Source organism: Oenanthe melanoleuca, chromosome 7, assembly GCF_029582105.1.
Source record: "Oenanthe melanoleuca isolate GR-GAL-2019-014 chromosome 7, OMel1.0, whole genome shotgun sequence".
Taxonomy (NCBI): domain Eukaryota; kingdom Metazoa; phylum Chordata; class Aves; order Passeriformes; family Muscicapidae; genus Oenanthe; species Oenanthe melanoleuca.
Genome location: NC_079341.1, coordinates 36642851 through 36660553, shown reverse-complemented (window position 1 = coordinate 36660553; position 17703 = coordinate 36642851). Strand labels below are relative to the sequence as shown.

The window sequence follows — 17703 nt, the reverse complement described above, 5'->3', positions numbered from 1 at the left end:
TGGAACAGTGTCCAGGATTGTGAGGGAACTTTGTCTTGTTTCTCCATTAGGAAAACCAGAGTGCCAGGCAGTGAGGAGCCAGGACAACAAACTAGATTTTGAAGCTCAGTTTTCTTACACAGTTCCTGGAATCTCTGGTGAGGAATTGGTGTTCCTGAGGCTGCAGTGCAGTTTTATGCCTTCTGTAACAAAGGATCTGTGAGGAGTAAAACCTACTTTATTTCCAGGCTGGGGATTTGTAAAACTTTGACATGCAGCCCAATTATAATTATGTTGGTTTAGTTCCCAAAGTGGACGCTCTTTATTCTAAAAGAGGCCCTACTGTGTGCAACCAGGAGTATTGAAGGCCCTGAAGTGTTAGTGTCTGAATGGTTTTGGCTTAGCTTTAAAATAAATACCTACTGGATCTGGAGCTCGGGGGAGTGGGCTGGAGCAGATGGAAAAGGTGAATTAACTGTTCCGCAAGGCTGGGTCCATAGAGCCTCAGCTCAGCAGTGCAGCAGCAGATGGGGGCAGAAGAAAGGCACTTTGAGAGCTCACTTGTATTGTGAGCCTGGTGAGAGCTGGGTGCCATTCAGAGGCTGCTGTTCCTCTGCACAGGGTTGTTCTGTTATCAGTTCTGGCTCTGCAGCATCAGTCCTGTGTGGCCACAGCAGGTTTCCTGAGAGTGCCTGCACTGCTCTCACGAGGAGCAGTGTGAGCCATTCCTGGCAGCTTGGGAAGGCTGCAGTGTTTGTCTCCTGGTACTTGAGGGTTCTTTTGAGACCTGAGTGAAAACATCTGCAGGTTCCCTTCCTGAGGACAGAGATTCATAGTTTTTCCTGTCTGTGATGGAAACCTGGAGAGAGGAGAACGTGCACTTCTTCAGGGCTGTGTGTGCCACAGGGTGACTGAGCTAAACAAACTGGCAAGTCCTCCTTTTTCTGGGGAGGGAAGGAGCCTCACCTGCAGCCTCTGGCCACCTCCTGGTGGGAAACCACGTGCCTGTGAGCTGGAAGTGGCCCTGGCTCTGTTGCTGCAGGGTTTGTGGGGTGAAGAGCCCCTGTGCTGGGGGTGGAGGTGGTCTGTGCTCTTGGGTCTCCTGCAGGAGGGTTCTGGAGAACCAGGATGGTGCTTGGGCCCTGTTACAGACACAGGTAACAGTCAGGGTCAGTGTGAAAGGGGACACTCAGGGACACTTTGTGGGACTCCATCAGAGGAGGGAGTGGCAAAGGGCCAGGCATGTGCTGAGTGTCCCTGACAGTGAGTTACTGCTTGTCAGCTGCTCATTGGTGCTGTTCACCTCTGCACACTCTGCTTGTCCTGGCAGTGTGGATAGAGCAGTGGCTGGAAGCACATCAGGGAGCTCTCGGGTGGGCTGCCTTCTTCTGGTGGCCACAGCTCACTCCTGGCCACTGTGGTGCCCTGGCACCATGGCAAGGTTCTTGCTGCAAGTCAGGAGAAGTGTGATGGCCAAGGATTGCTGTGTCTGCCTTGGGATGGCCGTGCCTGAGGAGTTCCCAGGGGCACACCTGACCTCTCACAGGGTAGGACTGTGGTTGTTACAGCTTCTCCTGCTAGGCAGCACGAGGGCTCTGCTTCCAGATGTGCAGGCTGAGAGCACAGACAGGCTTTTGGGGCTGGGACCCTTTTTGGGGCTCTGCTCCTGGTGTGCAGGCTGAGAGCACAGAGACCCCTTTGGGGCTGGGACCCTTTTTGGGGCTCTGCTCCTGGTGTGCAGGCTGAGAGCACAGAGACCCCTTTGGGGCTGGGACCCTTTTTGGGGCTCTGCTCCTGGTGTGCAGGCTGAGAGCACAGAGACCCCTTTGGGGCTGGGACCCTCCCTGGGCTCTGCTCCTGGTGTGCAGGCTGAGAGCACAGAGACCCCTTTGGGGCTGGGACCCTCCCTGGGCTCTGCTCCTGGTGTGCAGGCTGAGAGCACAGAGACCCCTTTGGGGCTGGGACCCTCCCTGGGCTCTGCTCCTGGTGTGCAGGCTCAGAGCACAGACAGGCTTTTGGGGCTGGGACCCTCCCTGGGCTCTGCTCCTGGTGTGCAGGCTCAGAGCACAGACAGGCTTTTGGGGTCTGCACTGTCTGGGACCCTCCTCAGGGGCTCTCCCAGCAGAAGTGAGTGCTCCTAGAAAAGGTTGGTTCTGAAGTGCTGGCCAGTATGAGCATGAAGGGAAGTGAACCCAAACCAAAGGCACAAACAGCATTTACTTCTTGTAAATGAAGTGTCTGAGGGGTTGGTGTGCCAGCAGTGGGAAAGGATACCAAATGTGAGGGTTTTTTTTTTCAAAGTTCTGAAATATTCTTCCAGAAATCTTAGGGCTTTTTTGACATGATTGATCTTGTTTCAGTCCCACAGGTGTGTTTGGTTGTATGGGAAAGAGGGATTTTTCTGAACTTGAGTTCATAAAGGCATATTAATTAAAAAATGAATGTTGGACAAGCTAAAAACACTTGCGTGTCATAGTTGTTTGAAAGATGTCTGTAAGTGTGTTCTTGGTGTTCCTTGCAGGTTTTACCCAAATAGTTCTTAGGATCACAGCTGAAGGAAAAAAGTGCTTGGTGTGTTACCTTCTTGCTGGGAGATAATTGTGGGTCGAGAGGCCACAGTAACTGCTGTGTGAAGCAAACCAGGGCCAAAGGAGCAGCTTGTATGGCCAGTGTGAGAGCTGAGCATGGAGCTCACTTTTCTGGGGTACTAATTGGTCACTTTGTTGAGACACCAAGCACATATTTCAGCATCTGATCTTAAAGGGAGATTCTATTAATTCTCTGATCCTGAAAGGCTACTATCTTACAAAATAAACAACCAACCCACAAAGAACATGTCTTCTCTGTTAAAAGTAATTTCAAATGTTTAAATACAGTAAAGAAACATAAAACATGCAAAACAAAAAGCATCTGATTTTATTCTGAATTAAGAGCTAGCAAGCTAAAACTTAGAGCTTTTTGGAAAGATTTGAGGAATTGATGAGATTTTCACTGCTGAGCTGACCCACCCCTGAAGGCTGTGCAGAAGTAGGCGACTCCTTCGGGGCTGTGTGTCTGGAGTATAAAAGTTAAAATTACTTTAAATGGCTGAACTGTTTTGGGTTTAATTTAATTTGTGTTTTTGTTTACTTGTTTGTCATAAAAAACCCACAGTAAATGCTAAATAAGTTTGTTAAATGCTCAGCCCAGCTGCAGCGTGAGGAGGGCTTACAGGTGGTTAAACTCTCCCTCCCAGTCTGACACATCAGAGACCTTTAGAGAGTGCTGAGATCTGCCTCCCTGCCGTGGTGGTGTGGGGCATGCACAGGGACTCCAGAAGCTGCAGAGCTGATCCAGGGGCTGAGAAGCAGCTCCTGGTCGTGTCTGCCCTGCCCAGGTCACCAGACAAGCTCAGCTCAGGAGCTGCACATCCTTGGGCACTGATGGGGCCTTTCTGGCTAAAGGCCTTGGGAATTTTTCTTATGTAGTTAGCACGGCCAGGCCACTGCAAGCCTGCTTTCCAATTTAAAATAAACTTTGAAATATTGTATTTATAAGAATGAATAATCAAAGCAAATATATCCTTTTCCATAAAAAATGTGGACCTGATTTTCTGGGTGTTGGAGTAGAGGGATGGAGAGGGAAATGGTCTCTAAAGACTGTATTTAGTTAGTCTTAACAAGATGTTAATTTGTCTTCAGCAACAATTGAACATTTCTTAGAAAAGAACAAAAATAAGTACAAAATCAGACCTAAAATTGGTTATTTAGATGGTACTCAACTTCCTAACTTAAATCATCTTGATCAACTTGGAAGCATTTAAATGCACACCAAAACCTGAAATGAATATTCCACATGTACAAATGTAAAATGCTGTTTTGAAAACTTCAGATAACCAGGTAAAATTCCAAGTGTGTGGGTTGTGGGGGGATTTTTTGTTTTGTTTGTTTAAAACCTTGAATTTTGAACCATTATGGGTTTATTTTTCATTTCTGCAGCAGTTGTGTTCCTGTGGTGGTGCAGAGGAAGCTCTGTCCCGAGCAGTCTGTGCTCAGGCGGGGTGCAGTCTCCATGCATTGCTCTGAGCACTCCCTGGTGCTGAGGTCAGCCAGGTGTTCCTGCTGGAGCAGCCCCTGCAGCCGGCCTGGAGTTTCGGGTGGCCAGGGTTGCTGTCTCCCAGGAGCCGTGCAGACCTGCACAGTGCTCTTTTGGAGCTGTTTGATTTCTCTGCAGCCCTGCTGTGGGAACTCGGTGTTATTGGGTTTGTTTTGTGGCTTGTTGTTCTGCTGGTACCTCTGTCATGGTGCAGTGACACCTCGGGCCTTTGCATGGGTGACAACAGAGATTTCAAACATCTCCTGTCCTCTCCTCCTCACTGGTGGCAGGTGAGCTCAGGTACAGCCATGGAGACCTTGGTGTTCCCAGCAGTTTGCAGGCAGGACCTGCCCTGTGCTGCTGCCTCTGGGGGTGTGGAGGTGGGACAGTGGCAGCACTCCAGAGCTGGGAGCACTGAGAGCTGCAGGTCCAAAAATAGGTGTCTGTGTGAGCAGCTGTGGGTGAGGAGTCATCTCAGAGCAGAGCTCTCAGCCAGAGCTCAGCTGCTACTCGCAGGGTTTCTGGCACTGTGTGCTTGTATCAGTAGGTCAGTGTTAGCTGGTGTCCAGCAGCCCTTGTCTTCCCCAAAGGATCCCTTTGAGGAGCTTGGAGTGAGTGGAAATGATCACGGTGTTAAGAATGGGAACAGAAAAAGACAAAATCAAAGTGCTTCTCCTGATTAAATAGTTTTGCCATGTAACTTGTGTGGGTAGCTCCAGTTCAGATTCCTGCATGGTCATGAATGGTTTTTGGGAGAATGCTGCTGCAGTGCTCGTGGAATTAAGGGAAATCCTAGGCTGAGCAGATTTTGCTTGACTGCATAAATGTCTCTTCATGAGAAACAAACTCAGCCAACAACCAGGTTCACACAATAGCGACTCAGTGGTTTTAGCTTTGAGCTCTGCTAGCCCAGCTGTGATTATCTTTGCTCTGGGAAGCCATGAGTTGGGTGGTGTGTGCTGGAAATGGTGAGAGGGACATGCAGGAAGTCCTTGCCATCAGACCACAGTGGGACACGTCAGCCCAAGGCTCTGGGGCAAAGAGCTGAGTGTGGCCCGTGTTGGTGGTGAATGTCCCAGACACAGGGCTGCAGATCAGGAGGGGTGACTTGTGTTCACCACCTCATACTGCCGAGTGAGTTCATAGTGTTCACTCAGTTCTGGGGGTTTTGGAGATGATTTGGTGATTCCTGTGTTTTTCAGCCTTCTGTCAGAAAAGCAGTTTATTAAAAGCACTGATAGAGAATTAGTTTTTTCAGCTCAGAGCTGCTTGTTGGCTGGCAGTGCTCAGCTTCCTTTGGAGTGCTGCAGGGGCGGGCTGGGGACAGGGGCTGGTGTCACTGCTGCTGAGTCCCATTGCTGGGAGCTAATCCTGCTTTTTGGAGGGGAGATGGCTGATGTGTGAGTGGGTACCTTGTGAACAAGCAACAGCTGGGTGCAAAGCAAAAATCTGCTAAAACATGACTAATTTCTGAGTGCTGCATTGAGTTTCTGTCTGTATTCAGCAGCAAATTACCATTTTGAGCTCATGCTGCTGTTGGTTCCCTGGAGCTGGCATGAGCTGTGTTTGAGCTGATGGTCATTGCTATGAGACTGTCACAGCCCTGCTGCAATGTGGGCTTGGCTCTCTGTCCTTGCACTTGCAGCACGGCCCATTCCCTTCAGCCAGAGCTGCTTTAATTGGGTTCCACTCTGTGTTATGTTAAAACTCTGATGCTGGGCACAGAAACCCGTGACACTTGTTTTGTTTGTTCCTGAAAACATACACTTCATTCTGCTTTGGCCATTCAAATTGGTTTTACATGATTGTCAGCTGAAAATAATGCTGGGGTTGGCAGCAGCATGGCAGCTTCCTGCAGCCGGGCCCAGCAGCGGGGTCACTGCTCCAGGGGGCTGGGAAATGAGAATTCCTGCTCTGGCAGCCTGGTTGCTTAGCAGGCAGCAGTGTGGCATGGGGAAGGGCTGTCCCAGCAACCTGAGTGCCTTGGCAGGCAGTTCTGAGTGCTGGATGCTCTGGGGCAGCCGAGCTGGGCCACTGCGGGAGCATCGTGGCCACCATGGGCTGGGGGTGAGGCCAGGAGAGCCTGGCTGTGTAACTGCACTGGATGGCTGGTTAGAAAATAACCAGTAGTCATGACTTCTGTTAATTAACTACTAAGAGTTAAATAAATGTTGTTGGGAAGACCAGTCTGTGTTTATTTGGCAGGTCTCTCCCCAGCCCAGGCTGGTGCTAGTTGGTACACGCTCCACTGCTGAGCCTGTCTGCAGCGTGGTTTTATGTTTTCCATCTCTATTGATTTTCATGATTCATTGACCATGATCTAAGCAAAAAGCACACTTAAATGACACCGGAGACAGCTGTCTGTTAAAGGAGGACCTTTATGTAGTCTGAAATGGCGCCAGATTTTTCTTCCATTACTTTATCAAGTAACACACACCAGTAATATTCTTTGTTTAATTTCCTTTTCTAGGTCACTGGTATGTCACCCCTCTTTTGTGTAAGCAGCAGATGGTAAATTCTTACTCTAAACTTTCCTATCGGTTTTGCTCCTGTTATTTTTCTGATAATCATTTGAGGTTATTCTGAATGGAAGGGGCCTTACGTTGTGTTTGGGAGTCTCTGTGAAGGACTCTGTTCTTCTCCCTGTGGAACTGTTTTGGAAGGTACATGTGGGAAGTCCAGATAAAAGCAGAAATGTTTAAAGCTTGGGAAGCTGATGTGTAGCTTTTTCCAGTTATAATCTGTCTCTCTTTGTATGGCAGGCTGAAGTTCCAGATGTTGTTTTGGCTTGGAGATAGCGGGTAGGGGAAAAATAAGCATTCTAATGTTAACAGAGTCAGGCTGTCTGGATGTGAGCTGACAGGAAGAGGGAGAGATAAACCTTCATTAGTGGTGTGTGCAGTGCTGGAGAGCAGGGTGGCTGTCCCTGGAAAGCAGTGCTGGTGCCAGCTGCAGGGCTGGGGCCACCAGTGACCCTGGGCACTGAGCCCGTGGGGAGCTGGGCTGGCTTCGACCCCCTTCTGCTGGTGGAAGTGAGTTCTTACCCCTCCTGGGTCCTGCTTGCCTCAGCAGCTGTCCCTGGGCTTTGGGGGATGCAGGGCTGAGTGAAGGGCTGCTGGTCAAACATTTTGGGGTCAGGAGGCTCTTGCCTGCCTTGGGCTCTGTCTTGGAGCACCAGGGGATCTTTGGAAGCTTGTCCCTGCCAGCAGCTCCATTTATTGGGAGTTGCAGGGTGGTTTGGGCCTGTGTGTGCTGGATTTCTCTGTAGCACTAAGCTGCAGGCTCTGTTCCTGCTGTGTGGCAGTCGTGCTCCATCCTGGAATGTGGGCATGGAGTCTCAGCCTCTTCTGGGAGCTGGGGCACATGTGGGGGCACCTTCCAGGGGGGGACCAAGGGCAATCCACCCTCAAGAAAGGGTGCTGAAATGCATGTTAGGAGTAGGTGTGCTGGCCAGAAAAGGGATTTCCTGGATTAGTCCATAGATTGTGTATAAAGTCTGTCCATTTTCTGTGTTATATTAAATGCAGGAATATATTGTGTCCTGTGTCTCTCATACCTGTTCATCCTGTCAGGTGTATTTCTGAAATGTATGAACACATTATTTATAATTAATCACTGAAGTTCTGCTGACTTCCTCCTTAATCTTCCCTTTCTTCCCTCTCTCATTACTGGGTCTAGGAGGTAACAGTTATGGTCAATAGCCCATCCCTGCTGTGGTGCAGGGCCCTTTGGGGCTTTGTGGCCTGGGAGAGCAGTTCTGCTGAGACTGCTCAGCTTGCTTGCCTTCATAGGGAATAGTGCTGACACTGAGGCACAGGGAGCTGAGCTGCTGCAGTCCTGGTGTCTGAAACCTTGGTGTTTGCTGCTTGGAGCTGGGATAAACCTGTCCTGAGTGAGTCACTGGAAGTGGGGTCTGGGGGAGGCAGAGAGGGGAGCTGTCCTGTTGGTGTGGCAGATCCTTGGAGCAGGTCAGTGCTGGCAGCTGGATGAGTGTGTGAGCACAGCTCAGGGTTGGGGTGGGTTAACCCCTTTTGGCCTCCTTTTTGTCTCTAGGTGGAGTTTGTGTCTGGAGCTGGCTGGCTGACCAGCTGTGTGCATTACCTGACGCCCCAGAAGTCCCATCCCTGGAGATCCCGTGGCTGGGATGTGGTAGGCAGGCCAGCACCCAGGGGCTGCAGGAGCAGGGTGCAGGAGGGAGCTGGGTGTGGGAGCTGCTGTGCTGCCTTTGTGCTGCCCACATTCCTGCTCAGCCCCAGGCAGCGCTGGGCTCTCCTGCTCCTGTGGTTCATGACTCAGGCCAAGCCCAGATGTGTTCATGCCCGGTCTGGCCTATTTTCTGAGAATAATTTTGGATGCCTCAGTCCATTTTATTGTGGTTTTCTTAGTGTCTAGTCCAGCTGAAGTTGAGATGATTCCTGGCCTAATTGCATGCTCACAGGCAGACATGGCTTTCCCTGTGCAGCTGTGTTCCTGCTAACTTCAGAGCACTCGCAATTAGAGCCACGCTGGTGAGAACCTGGGGTAGGGTTTTGATGATGCTTTCTTTTTTCTTTTTTCTTTTTTCTTTTTTCTTTTTTTTTGAGAGGAAAGAGCGAGCATGAAACCCAGAAGAGTCTGTCTTGTTGCCAGAAGATGAGTGAAAATGCTGAAGGTTTCTGTAAAGTTAGATTTGGCTTTGTTGAGCAACCTTGCTTTCCATTTCCACTGAGCAATGAGTGGTAGGGATATGGAAGCCTTTATGTACAGACTGTTGGACCTTTCATTCAGCATTATCTGGCTGACAGTTACTCTATCCAGAGTATCCAGAATTTATTTCCTCATGCCTTTGACAGTGCACAGCTCCAGAGCCAGGCTGCTCCAAACACAGCTTGAGCTTTCACTGCACTGCACATCTGCTGCTGGGTGTGTGTCAGCTCAGCCATGGGAATTCTGCTCTTAAACACGGATGGGACTGGCTGCTTTTGGCTTCTGCAGCAGCAATTAAACCTGAAGTCTGTATGAATCTGTGGAATGGGTTTCTGAAGATCTACATGTGCAGTTTTGTTTGGCAAGGCCGTGTGAGATGTGTGAGTTTGGCAGGATACAGCTAAATAGGTGCAAAGGGAATACTTGAAACAGCTCTGTAAAGAAGTGTCAGAATTGTGTATAATTGAGATACAGATGGTGTTTGGGGGGTGACCAGGTGCCTGATGACTGGATTGAGGGGTGCAAGCACTGATGGACATCTGTGGTGGGGAGCCCCTGTACTAGGAGGGACACAAGGGTTTGCCTGAGAGGTCAGAGTGGGCACAGCTGTTACAGGAACGAGGAATGCCAGGACAAAGTGATTGGTGAAGTTTTTGAGCTGTTTTAGGACACAGGCTTGAGTGCTGGATGGCTCAGTGCCCCAGGTGAGACTGGCACAGGTAGGTGTGAGTGGGACAGAGACCTGTGGTACCTCCCAAAGGCTCAGGTGAGAAAGGGGCACAGCCTGCAGGATGCTTTGAGAGCACAGGGTAAAGCTGTGAGCTGCAACACTGGGGTTAATGCTGCTGATGTGGGAAGAGCAGAAATAACACTGGAGAGTTCAAGGATGGAGAAAAGCCTGAGCTGGTCTTCAGCTTACTGTCTTCTCCAAGTCAGCTTTGGGTTGCACTCCCCTTACTGATGAGTGCCCCTCACTGTGGTTCCTGCATTTCCTGGGGCTCTGGTCACCCCTGCTCCCCAGGGTCCCTTTGCACAGTGCTGTGGGAGAGGGGGCCTGTGCAGCACCTGGGCTGGGACAGGACCTGCTTTCTTTGTGCTTTGGATTGAAGAACAGAATTATGTGGCCCTGGCCTGCCCAAACAGGCAAGGCCAAATTGTGGAACAGTGCTGCTAAAATTCTGGGTGGTCTGGTATAATCTGTGAACATTTGACTTTTTCATGCAGCAGGGTGTTCCTTCTTCATGGAATTGCTAATTGCATTCAGTTTTCTGGACTCCAGAGCAGTCCAGACTCAGCTCTGCTGAGAGGAAGTGCTGTTTGTCAGGAGCTGCTGTTCTCAGGCTCTATAAATGCTCTATTGCTCTATAAATGTTGGTGACTTCTTTGGCTGGCTGAGGCCAGGAGCAGTTCAGCTGGGAGTGGAGTGCAGAGTGAACACCTGACTTTTCCATGTCCCTTAACCTTTTGGCTTGGTGCAGCCATCACTCCTGAGGAATGCTGCTCTAATCCCAGCGTGATCCCTCAGCAGTGAGCCCGAGGTGTGAAGCCAGGCTGCCCTGCTCTCTCCTCTGCCATGGTACTGGGTTCCTCTCCCTGCCCTGCTCGGGCTTATAGATTTATATATACACACAAATAAAAATACATGTATGTTTATAGTACTTCCAGCTTTGATGGTTCTGTTTTAACTGGTGGCTGTGTTTGCTGTGTCATGCTGCCCTTGTATTATTCTGACAATGCAATGAAATTAATAAAAAAAAAAAAAGTTTTGGCTAATTTTTATCAAATACTCCAAACTGCACTCGGAGCAGGGTGCTTGGGCTAAAGGGCAGAAATAGAATATTCTTGCAGTGATGACCCTGTGAAAATAACTCTGGAGGTTCAGGTTTACCCAGGGTAAATCTGCAAAATCTCGCTGGGGTTATTGATGTGCAAATGAGGGTCCTCACTGGAGTGAAATATCAGCCCAGCTGAGGGGTCACTGCAGAGAGCTGGGGCCAAGGGAGCCTCTCTGGGTTTGCTCTGAGTGATCTGTCCCGAGAGCAGCAGGGACTGGGAATAAAAAGCATTTGCACCTCTCTAGGTCCCTGCATGTGTGAAAACACTGAGACTGTAGGGAGATGCTGCTTAGTTAATGCATTTGTAGGAACTAGACAGCATTGTTACCTTGCAGCAGGGCGTGCCCCAGTGAGAGATGGTCTCTAACAGTGTTCACACCATCGGAGCCAGGCTTCTCTGGTCTCTGACAGTGTGCACACCATCAGTCCCAGGCTTCTCTGGTCTCTGACAGTGTGCACACCATCAGTCCCAGGCTTCTCTGGTCTCTGACAGTGTGCACACCATCGGAGCCAGGCTTCTCTGGCCTCTGACAGTGTGCACACCATCAGTCCCAGGCTTCTCTGGTCTCTGACAGTGTGCACACCATCAGTCCCAGGCTTCTCTGGTCTCTGACAGTGTGCACACCATCAGAGCCAGGCTTCTCTGGTCTCTAACAGTGTGCACACCATCAGTCCCAGGCTTCTCTGGTCTCTGACAGTGTGCACACCATCGGAGCCAGGCTTCTCTGGCCTCTGACAGTGTGCACACCATCAGTCCCAGGCTTCTCTGGTCTCTGACAGTGTGCACACCATCAGTCCCAGGCTTCTCTGGTCTCTGACAGTGTGCACACCATCAGAGCCAGGCTTCTCTGGTCTCTAACAGTGTGCACACCATCAGTCCCAGGCTTCTCTGGTCTCTGACAGTGTGCACACCATCGGAGCCAGGCTTCTCTGGCCTCTGACAGTGTGCACACCATCAGTCCCAGGCTTCTCTGGTCTCTGACAGTGTGCACACCATCAGTCCCAGGCTTCTCTGGTCTCTGACAGTGTGCACACCATCAGAGCCAGGCTTCTCTGGTCTCTAACAGTGTGCACACCATCAGTCCCAGGCTTCTCTGGTCTCTGACAGTGTGCACACCATCGGAGCCAGGCTTCTCTGCAACCCAGAATGAGGAAATGAGTATTTACAATCTGTGTGAAGGAAAACAGGGAAAAACAGGGGGAAAAAACCAGCTCTTTTTTAAAAACTATTTTTCATTTTGAAGAAAAAAAGAGGACTTTCGTTGGTGACAACCAAGCCAAAGATTTGTTTTTGGAAATGTTTGTTTTGGTTGGCTGGAGTGTTCTGCAGGAAATCTGAACAGGCGAGCTGTGTAATATTTAACTAGTTACTAAAAAGCATTTGAAAATGATTAGCAGTCAGTGATCTCATGTAGGCTGTGGGTTCAGCTGTCTGGGTTTCTGGTTGGGATTGCAGTGCAGCCTCTGGCAGGGCTGAGTTTATTGGGGAGCAGGGCTGATGCAGTGCCTGTGCTCTCACTGTGGGGTGCTGGCTCTGGTTTATTGGGGAGGAGGGGTAATGCTGTGCTTTCACACCATTAGAGATATGAGAGTATGGTGTCTTTGGAGGGAGAACCATTCCAGGGGAGAATTGTGGCAGGCTGGCAGCTGGATAGGCAGGGGTGCTCTCCCTGCCTCAACACACAGCAGTCACCAGATGTTGATGGGGATTTTCCTCACTTTGTGGGCATCTGGAGTGGCCTTGGCAGAGTGCTGTTCAAGGCTGTCTGCAGCTATGGCTTGTGTCTAACAGGGAAAGTCCAAGGAGCTTTGCAGCTGTGCAATGGAGCCTTTTTCCTGGCAGTTACAGAATGCCATGTTCCCCCTGGCAGGAGCTGTGTGCCATGTAGGAGAGAGCACCTGCACAGCAGGGAAATACATGCAGCACAATGAAACAGCACCTTTGTTGGTACATGAAATGTGTGAGAAGCCACAGTAATTCATGTGTGTCTGAGTGTCTGAGTAGATACCTGTGAGGTGAAACCCATCCCTGAGCATTGCCCTGGGGGGCTCAGGGCCTGCAAACCCTGTGTGTTCAGTGTCCATGGTGTGCTGTGCTGTGCACATGGAACTGCTCCCCTCTGTGTCCCTGCTGTGCTGTGCACATGTGGGACTGCTCCCCTCTGTGTCCCTGCTGTGCTGTGCACATGGAACTGCTCCCCTCTGTGTCCCTGCTGTGCTGTGCACATGGAACTGCTCCCCTCTGTGTCCCTGCTGTGCTGTGCACACATGGAGCTGCTCCCCTCTGTGTCCATGCTGTGCTGTGCACACATGGAACTGCTCCCCTCTGTGTCCATTCTGTGCTGTGTCTGTGCACACATGGAACTGCTTCCCTCTGTGTCCATTCTGTGCTGTGTCTGTGCACACATGGAGCTGCTCCCCTCTGTGTCCCTGCTGTGCTGTGCACATGTGGGACTGCTCCCTTCTGTGTCCCTGCTGTGCTGTGCACATGGAACTGCTCCCCTCTGTGTCCCTGCTGTGCTGTGCACACATGGAACTGCTCCCCTCTGTGTCCATGCTGTTCTGTGCACACATGGAGCTGCTCCCCTCTGTGTCCCTGCTGTGCTGTGCACACATGGAGCTGCTCCCCTCTGTGTCCATGCTGTTCTGTGCACACATGGAGCTGCTCCCCTCTGTGTCCGTGCTGTGCTGTGCACATGGAACTGCTCCCCTCTGTGTCCCTGCTGTGCTGTGCACATGGAGCTGCTCCCCTCTGTGTCCATGCTGTGTCTGTGCACACATGGAGCTGCTCCCCTCTGTGTCCCTGCTGTGCTGTGCACACATGGAGCTGCTCCCCTCTGTGTCCCTGCTGTGCTGTGCACACATGGAGCTGCTCCCCTCTGTGTCCATGCTGTTCTGTGCACACATGGAGCTGCTCCCCTCTGTGTCCATGCTGTTCTGTGCACACATGGAGCTGCTCCCCTCTGTGTCCCTGCTGTGCTGTGCACACATGGAGCTGCTCCCCTCTGTGTCCATGCTGTTCTGTGCACACATGGAGCTGCTCCCCTCTGTGTCCGTGCTGTGCTGTGCACATGGAACTGCTCCCCTCTGTGTCCGTGCTGTGCTGTGTCTGTGCACACATGGAGCTGCTCCCCTCTGTGTCCATGCTGTGCTGTGCACATGGAACTGCTCCCCTCTGTGTCCCTGCTGTGCTGTGCACACATGGAGCTGCTCCCCTCTGTGTCCCTGCTGTTCTGTGCACACATGGAACTGCTCCCCTCTGTGTCCCTGCTGTTCTGTGCACACATGGAGCTGCTCCCCTCTGTGTCCATGCTGTGTCTGTGCACACATGGAACTGCTCCCCTCTGTGTCCGTGCTGTGCTGTGCACACATGGAACTGCTCCCCTCTGTGTCCCTGCTGTGCTGTGCACACATGGAGCTGCTCCCCTCTGTGTCCATGCTGTTCTGTGCACACATGGAGCTGCTCCTGTCTCTTCCCAGGTGCTCCCAGCAGCACATGGTCAGTGTACCTCACACAGGGACTCTGAGTGAGGCTGTTCAGTGCTGCTGCTGGGGAAGGCTCTGCAGGGGAAGGTGTTCTTGGGACTCTGCTCATCCTGCAGAGCTGCCTTCTGGTGGATTTATTTACCCCACAAGGTAGCAAATTATATGGAAAGAGACTCATGTGTCTTCAGAGGCACTGGGAAGCTGCAGATGGGTTTAGAAGTGTCTGTGCTTGCCTCATTATTTGAGTAAGCTGTGTGTCAGTGGGTTGCCCAAGAGCCCTGTACTGGTGCAATACCTGCACACCTCCTGAGCTTTTCCACTGGGGCAAGTGCCTGCTGTGTTCTGCCTTCTGCTGCCCTCATGGAGTCACTGCATGGTTGTGTTGGAACAGCCCTCTAAGATCATGAAGTCAAACCATTCCTCCAGCAGTGCCAAGGCCACCACTAACCCAATGTGCCACATCCACACAACTCTTAAATCCCTCCAGGGATGGAGACGTCACCTCTGCCCTGGACAGTGCCAGGCAGCCTGTGCCAAGCTGGAGAACCTTTCCATGAAGGGATTTCCCCCAGCATGCAACCTGAACCTCCCCTGGTATGGCTTGATGCCATTTCCTCTTGTCCCTGTTCCCTGGGAGCAGGCTGTGTTTATTTGTAAGAACCAAGGGGGTGGCTCTTTGTGAACATGTCAGAGTTGCTGACTGGGAAAACCTTCCAGGACACTTCAGTCTGTGTAGTTGCCTTTCACGTGGTGGTTTTGTTCTTACTCAGCAGTGCTGTGATTTTGCTTTGTGCACAAGTACAGAAGGACCAGCATCCCATCCTTCACTGTGTGTTTGCAGCCACTTGAATGTGAGACATTTGTTCTTTCTGGGTGGCACTTGGACACATTTTTGGAGCTGTGAAGTGTGGATGTGTGCCTTGTGCCTTTGCAGGTGGGTACCAAATGGAGTTGGTGGCTGGCTTCCATCTTTGGAATTCTGGCAACCAACTTTGTGCCATTAGAAAGGACTGGCCAAGGCTGTCACTCCCTGACAAAGGAATGCCTTTGTGGGGCTGCTGGGGCTTGCACCTCCTTTGTGTGAGCTTCAATTAAAGAGCAAGCTGTGAATTATTGCTTTTTAATGCACATTTTTCCTTCTGAAGGCACAGCTGGGGGTGAATTCAACCTGTGTGTGGCTGTTGTGGATGGTACAACTGTGATCCAGTATTAGGGATGTTTTCTTTTGATAGGAATCTGGTGAGGTACATGCAAAATATGCAGAGCCCTTGGGCTCCTGGCAGGGGGCCAGAGGGACTGCCAGTGATCCTGGGAGCTTCTGATCTCATCAGGGAAGTCTGAGCTGGCTCCATGTCTGTGTCATATGGAGATAAGTGCAGCCTGGAGTGCTGCACTGATGGGCTGGCCTGCCTGCCACAGTCTGTGCTCACTGCTGCACCAAAGGCCATTTCCCAGCAGCACAGCTGCAGGGCTCCTGTGCTCTTTGGGCTGTCTCAGCTGCTCCTTCTCTCCCCTGCTGCTGTCCCTCCAGCCCCAGTGCAGAGCTTCACCCCTCGCTGCTGCCAGCCCATACAGGAGTGATTTGGCTGGACACAGTTTTCTTAGGAAGAAAGGAGAGAGCCGTATTAGCTGTGAAAGTGGAACAGGCATTGGGGTTTCAGGGTGGATTTTGCAGTGTTGGGACTATGGCTACAAACCATGAGGATTCTGTTGACTCTGTTACCTGAACCAGTTGTGTCTGTGTGTTATGTTGGGTGTCTCCACCAAGTGTTTGATCTGCCTTAAGTGTTCATTTGGGCTTCCAAAGCCAGTTTGAAGGACGCTGGCCCTGGAGCAGATGCTGCCCTGCCCAGGAGCCAGGGTCCCTTCCCTGCCTGCACTGCATGGCAGGTTTGTTTGGGAATCTGGCAGCTGCCCCTTGGAAAGAGACTTTTCTATCAATAGCAACTTTGGGTTTTCCAGTGATAATGTGCTTTTGCAGGAGGAGGTTAAACCCACAGGGGTCACTTTTTCTGTATGTGACTGAACCTTATACATATCCTCATACATGATCCTCATAACTGGGATCCCTGTTATCCCTGTGTAGGTGTGAAGTGTGGCACAGGGCACTGAGATCCCTGTAATCCCTGCAAGCCTGGGATCCCTGTTGTTGTCCCTGTGTGTGATCCCTGTTGTTGTCCCTGTTGCTATCCCTGTGTCCCTGTGTGTGATCCCTGTGTCTGGGATCCCTGTTGCTATCCCTGTGTGTGACCCTGTGTCTGGGATCCTGCCCGCGTTCCCAATGCCCTCTAGTGGCTCCTGCTGCTGTGCTGCAGTTCCATAGGGCACTGCCTGCAGCTCCAAACAAACGGCAAAATCCTTGTGTTTCCAAAGGAAAATACCTTCTGTGTATTTTTGCTGGTTGCTTGTTAATTCATCTTTATTTATCTGGGTTAAATCCCAGCCCTTCCCTTGGGAAAAAAATTCTTGTGAATTCAGACACCAGATAGTAACTGGATATCTCATGGATCTTTAAATCCATAGCAATTTTCTGTGGGGATTTCTTAAAGAATGTGTTGTTCCTTACATTAAAATGTATATTTTGTCCCTAAACAAGCAGTAACTGGAACGAGTGTGCTTTGCTGCTGTCACTAGAACCAGGCTTTGATTATGTATGTGCATTAATTGCTTTGAAAAAGTAATTTTTTTTAAGCAGTGGGAACGACACCTTTGAACTCATGCTCTCAAATAATGTTTGAGGTAAAATTAGTATTTTGTGAAGGTCAGAGTCTCCCTCCCAGCTCCTTCCCTCCTGCTCTCTGCACACTGACCCACTGGAGTGTGGCTGGGCTCTGAGCCCTGCCCAAACCCCCAGGGTGTCCTGGCTGCACACACCGTGCAGGTTTGTGTGCTGGTGAGTGAGTGTGTGGCACATGGGCTGGTGTGCCACAGCTGCTGCAGATGTGCACAGTTCTTCTCAGCAGCTGAGGTGCTCCTTGGGGCTTTGGGGAAAATGAAGGGCTGCAAGAGCAGCTTCATGGAAGCAGGGTTTAAACTGAGGTATTGGGCTTCTTTCTTTGGGAGGACCATGCATGCTGTGAAATGTTAAAAAAGAACTGTTGAGAGTTCAATATGGTTTGTTTGCCTCTTTGGGGCATGGGTCTGATTTCCATCCTCATCCTCCCTCTGAGAAATACAGGGCAGTATGTACAAATGTATTTGTGTATATATAAATACACTTGTGTGTATTTGTTTCTTTGTGGGAGCTCAGACTGCTTGAAAAGCCAGCAGATAAGTACAGGCAGAGTTTTCCTGGTGTTTTCCAGGTGTGTTTCCTGTGCCTGCTGTCCCACAGTGTAGCCAGGAAGTTATTCTGAGTGTTCTGGTGGAGATCTTTTGTGTTTCCCCTCAAAGCCCAGATAATACAGTTTTACAGACCACCTTCTCAGTTCACAGTAATTGAACTTTTGAATAGCTGGTTCAAAGAATGAATCACCTGTATTGCATTCCTGCCTGGCACTGAGAGGGGTCACACTTCCCTACTACAAGCTTTTCTGTAGCTACACAGTAGCTGCATGGGATGTCTCTGTGAATCTAAAAAGACATTGCAGTAAATGCATGGACTTTATAAGTGAAGGAAATTACTTAGAAAGAATACAGAGTT

The 17703-nt window shown here is 50.5% G+C and overlaps 1 protein-coding gene across 2 annotated transcripts in view; it reads left to right on the top strand.

Moving 5' to 3' along the window:
• ACVR1 (activin A receptor type 1) overlaps positions 1–17703 on the top strand; it is a 44347-nt gene that overhangs the window by 8577 nt on the left and 18067 nt on the right. Inside the window, exon 1 of one of the 2 annotated variants that reach the window (XM_056496752.1) lies at positions 3979–4013. The exons of the other annotated variant lie outside the window; for it this stretch is intronic. The gene's annotated coding sequence lies outside the window, so the exon portion shown is untranslated. Of the gene's footprint in view, positions 1–3978; positions 4014–17703 lie in introns of those variants that run through there. 2 annotated transcript variants of the gene reach the window in all.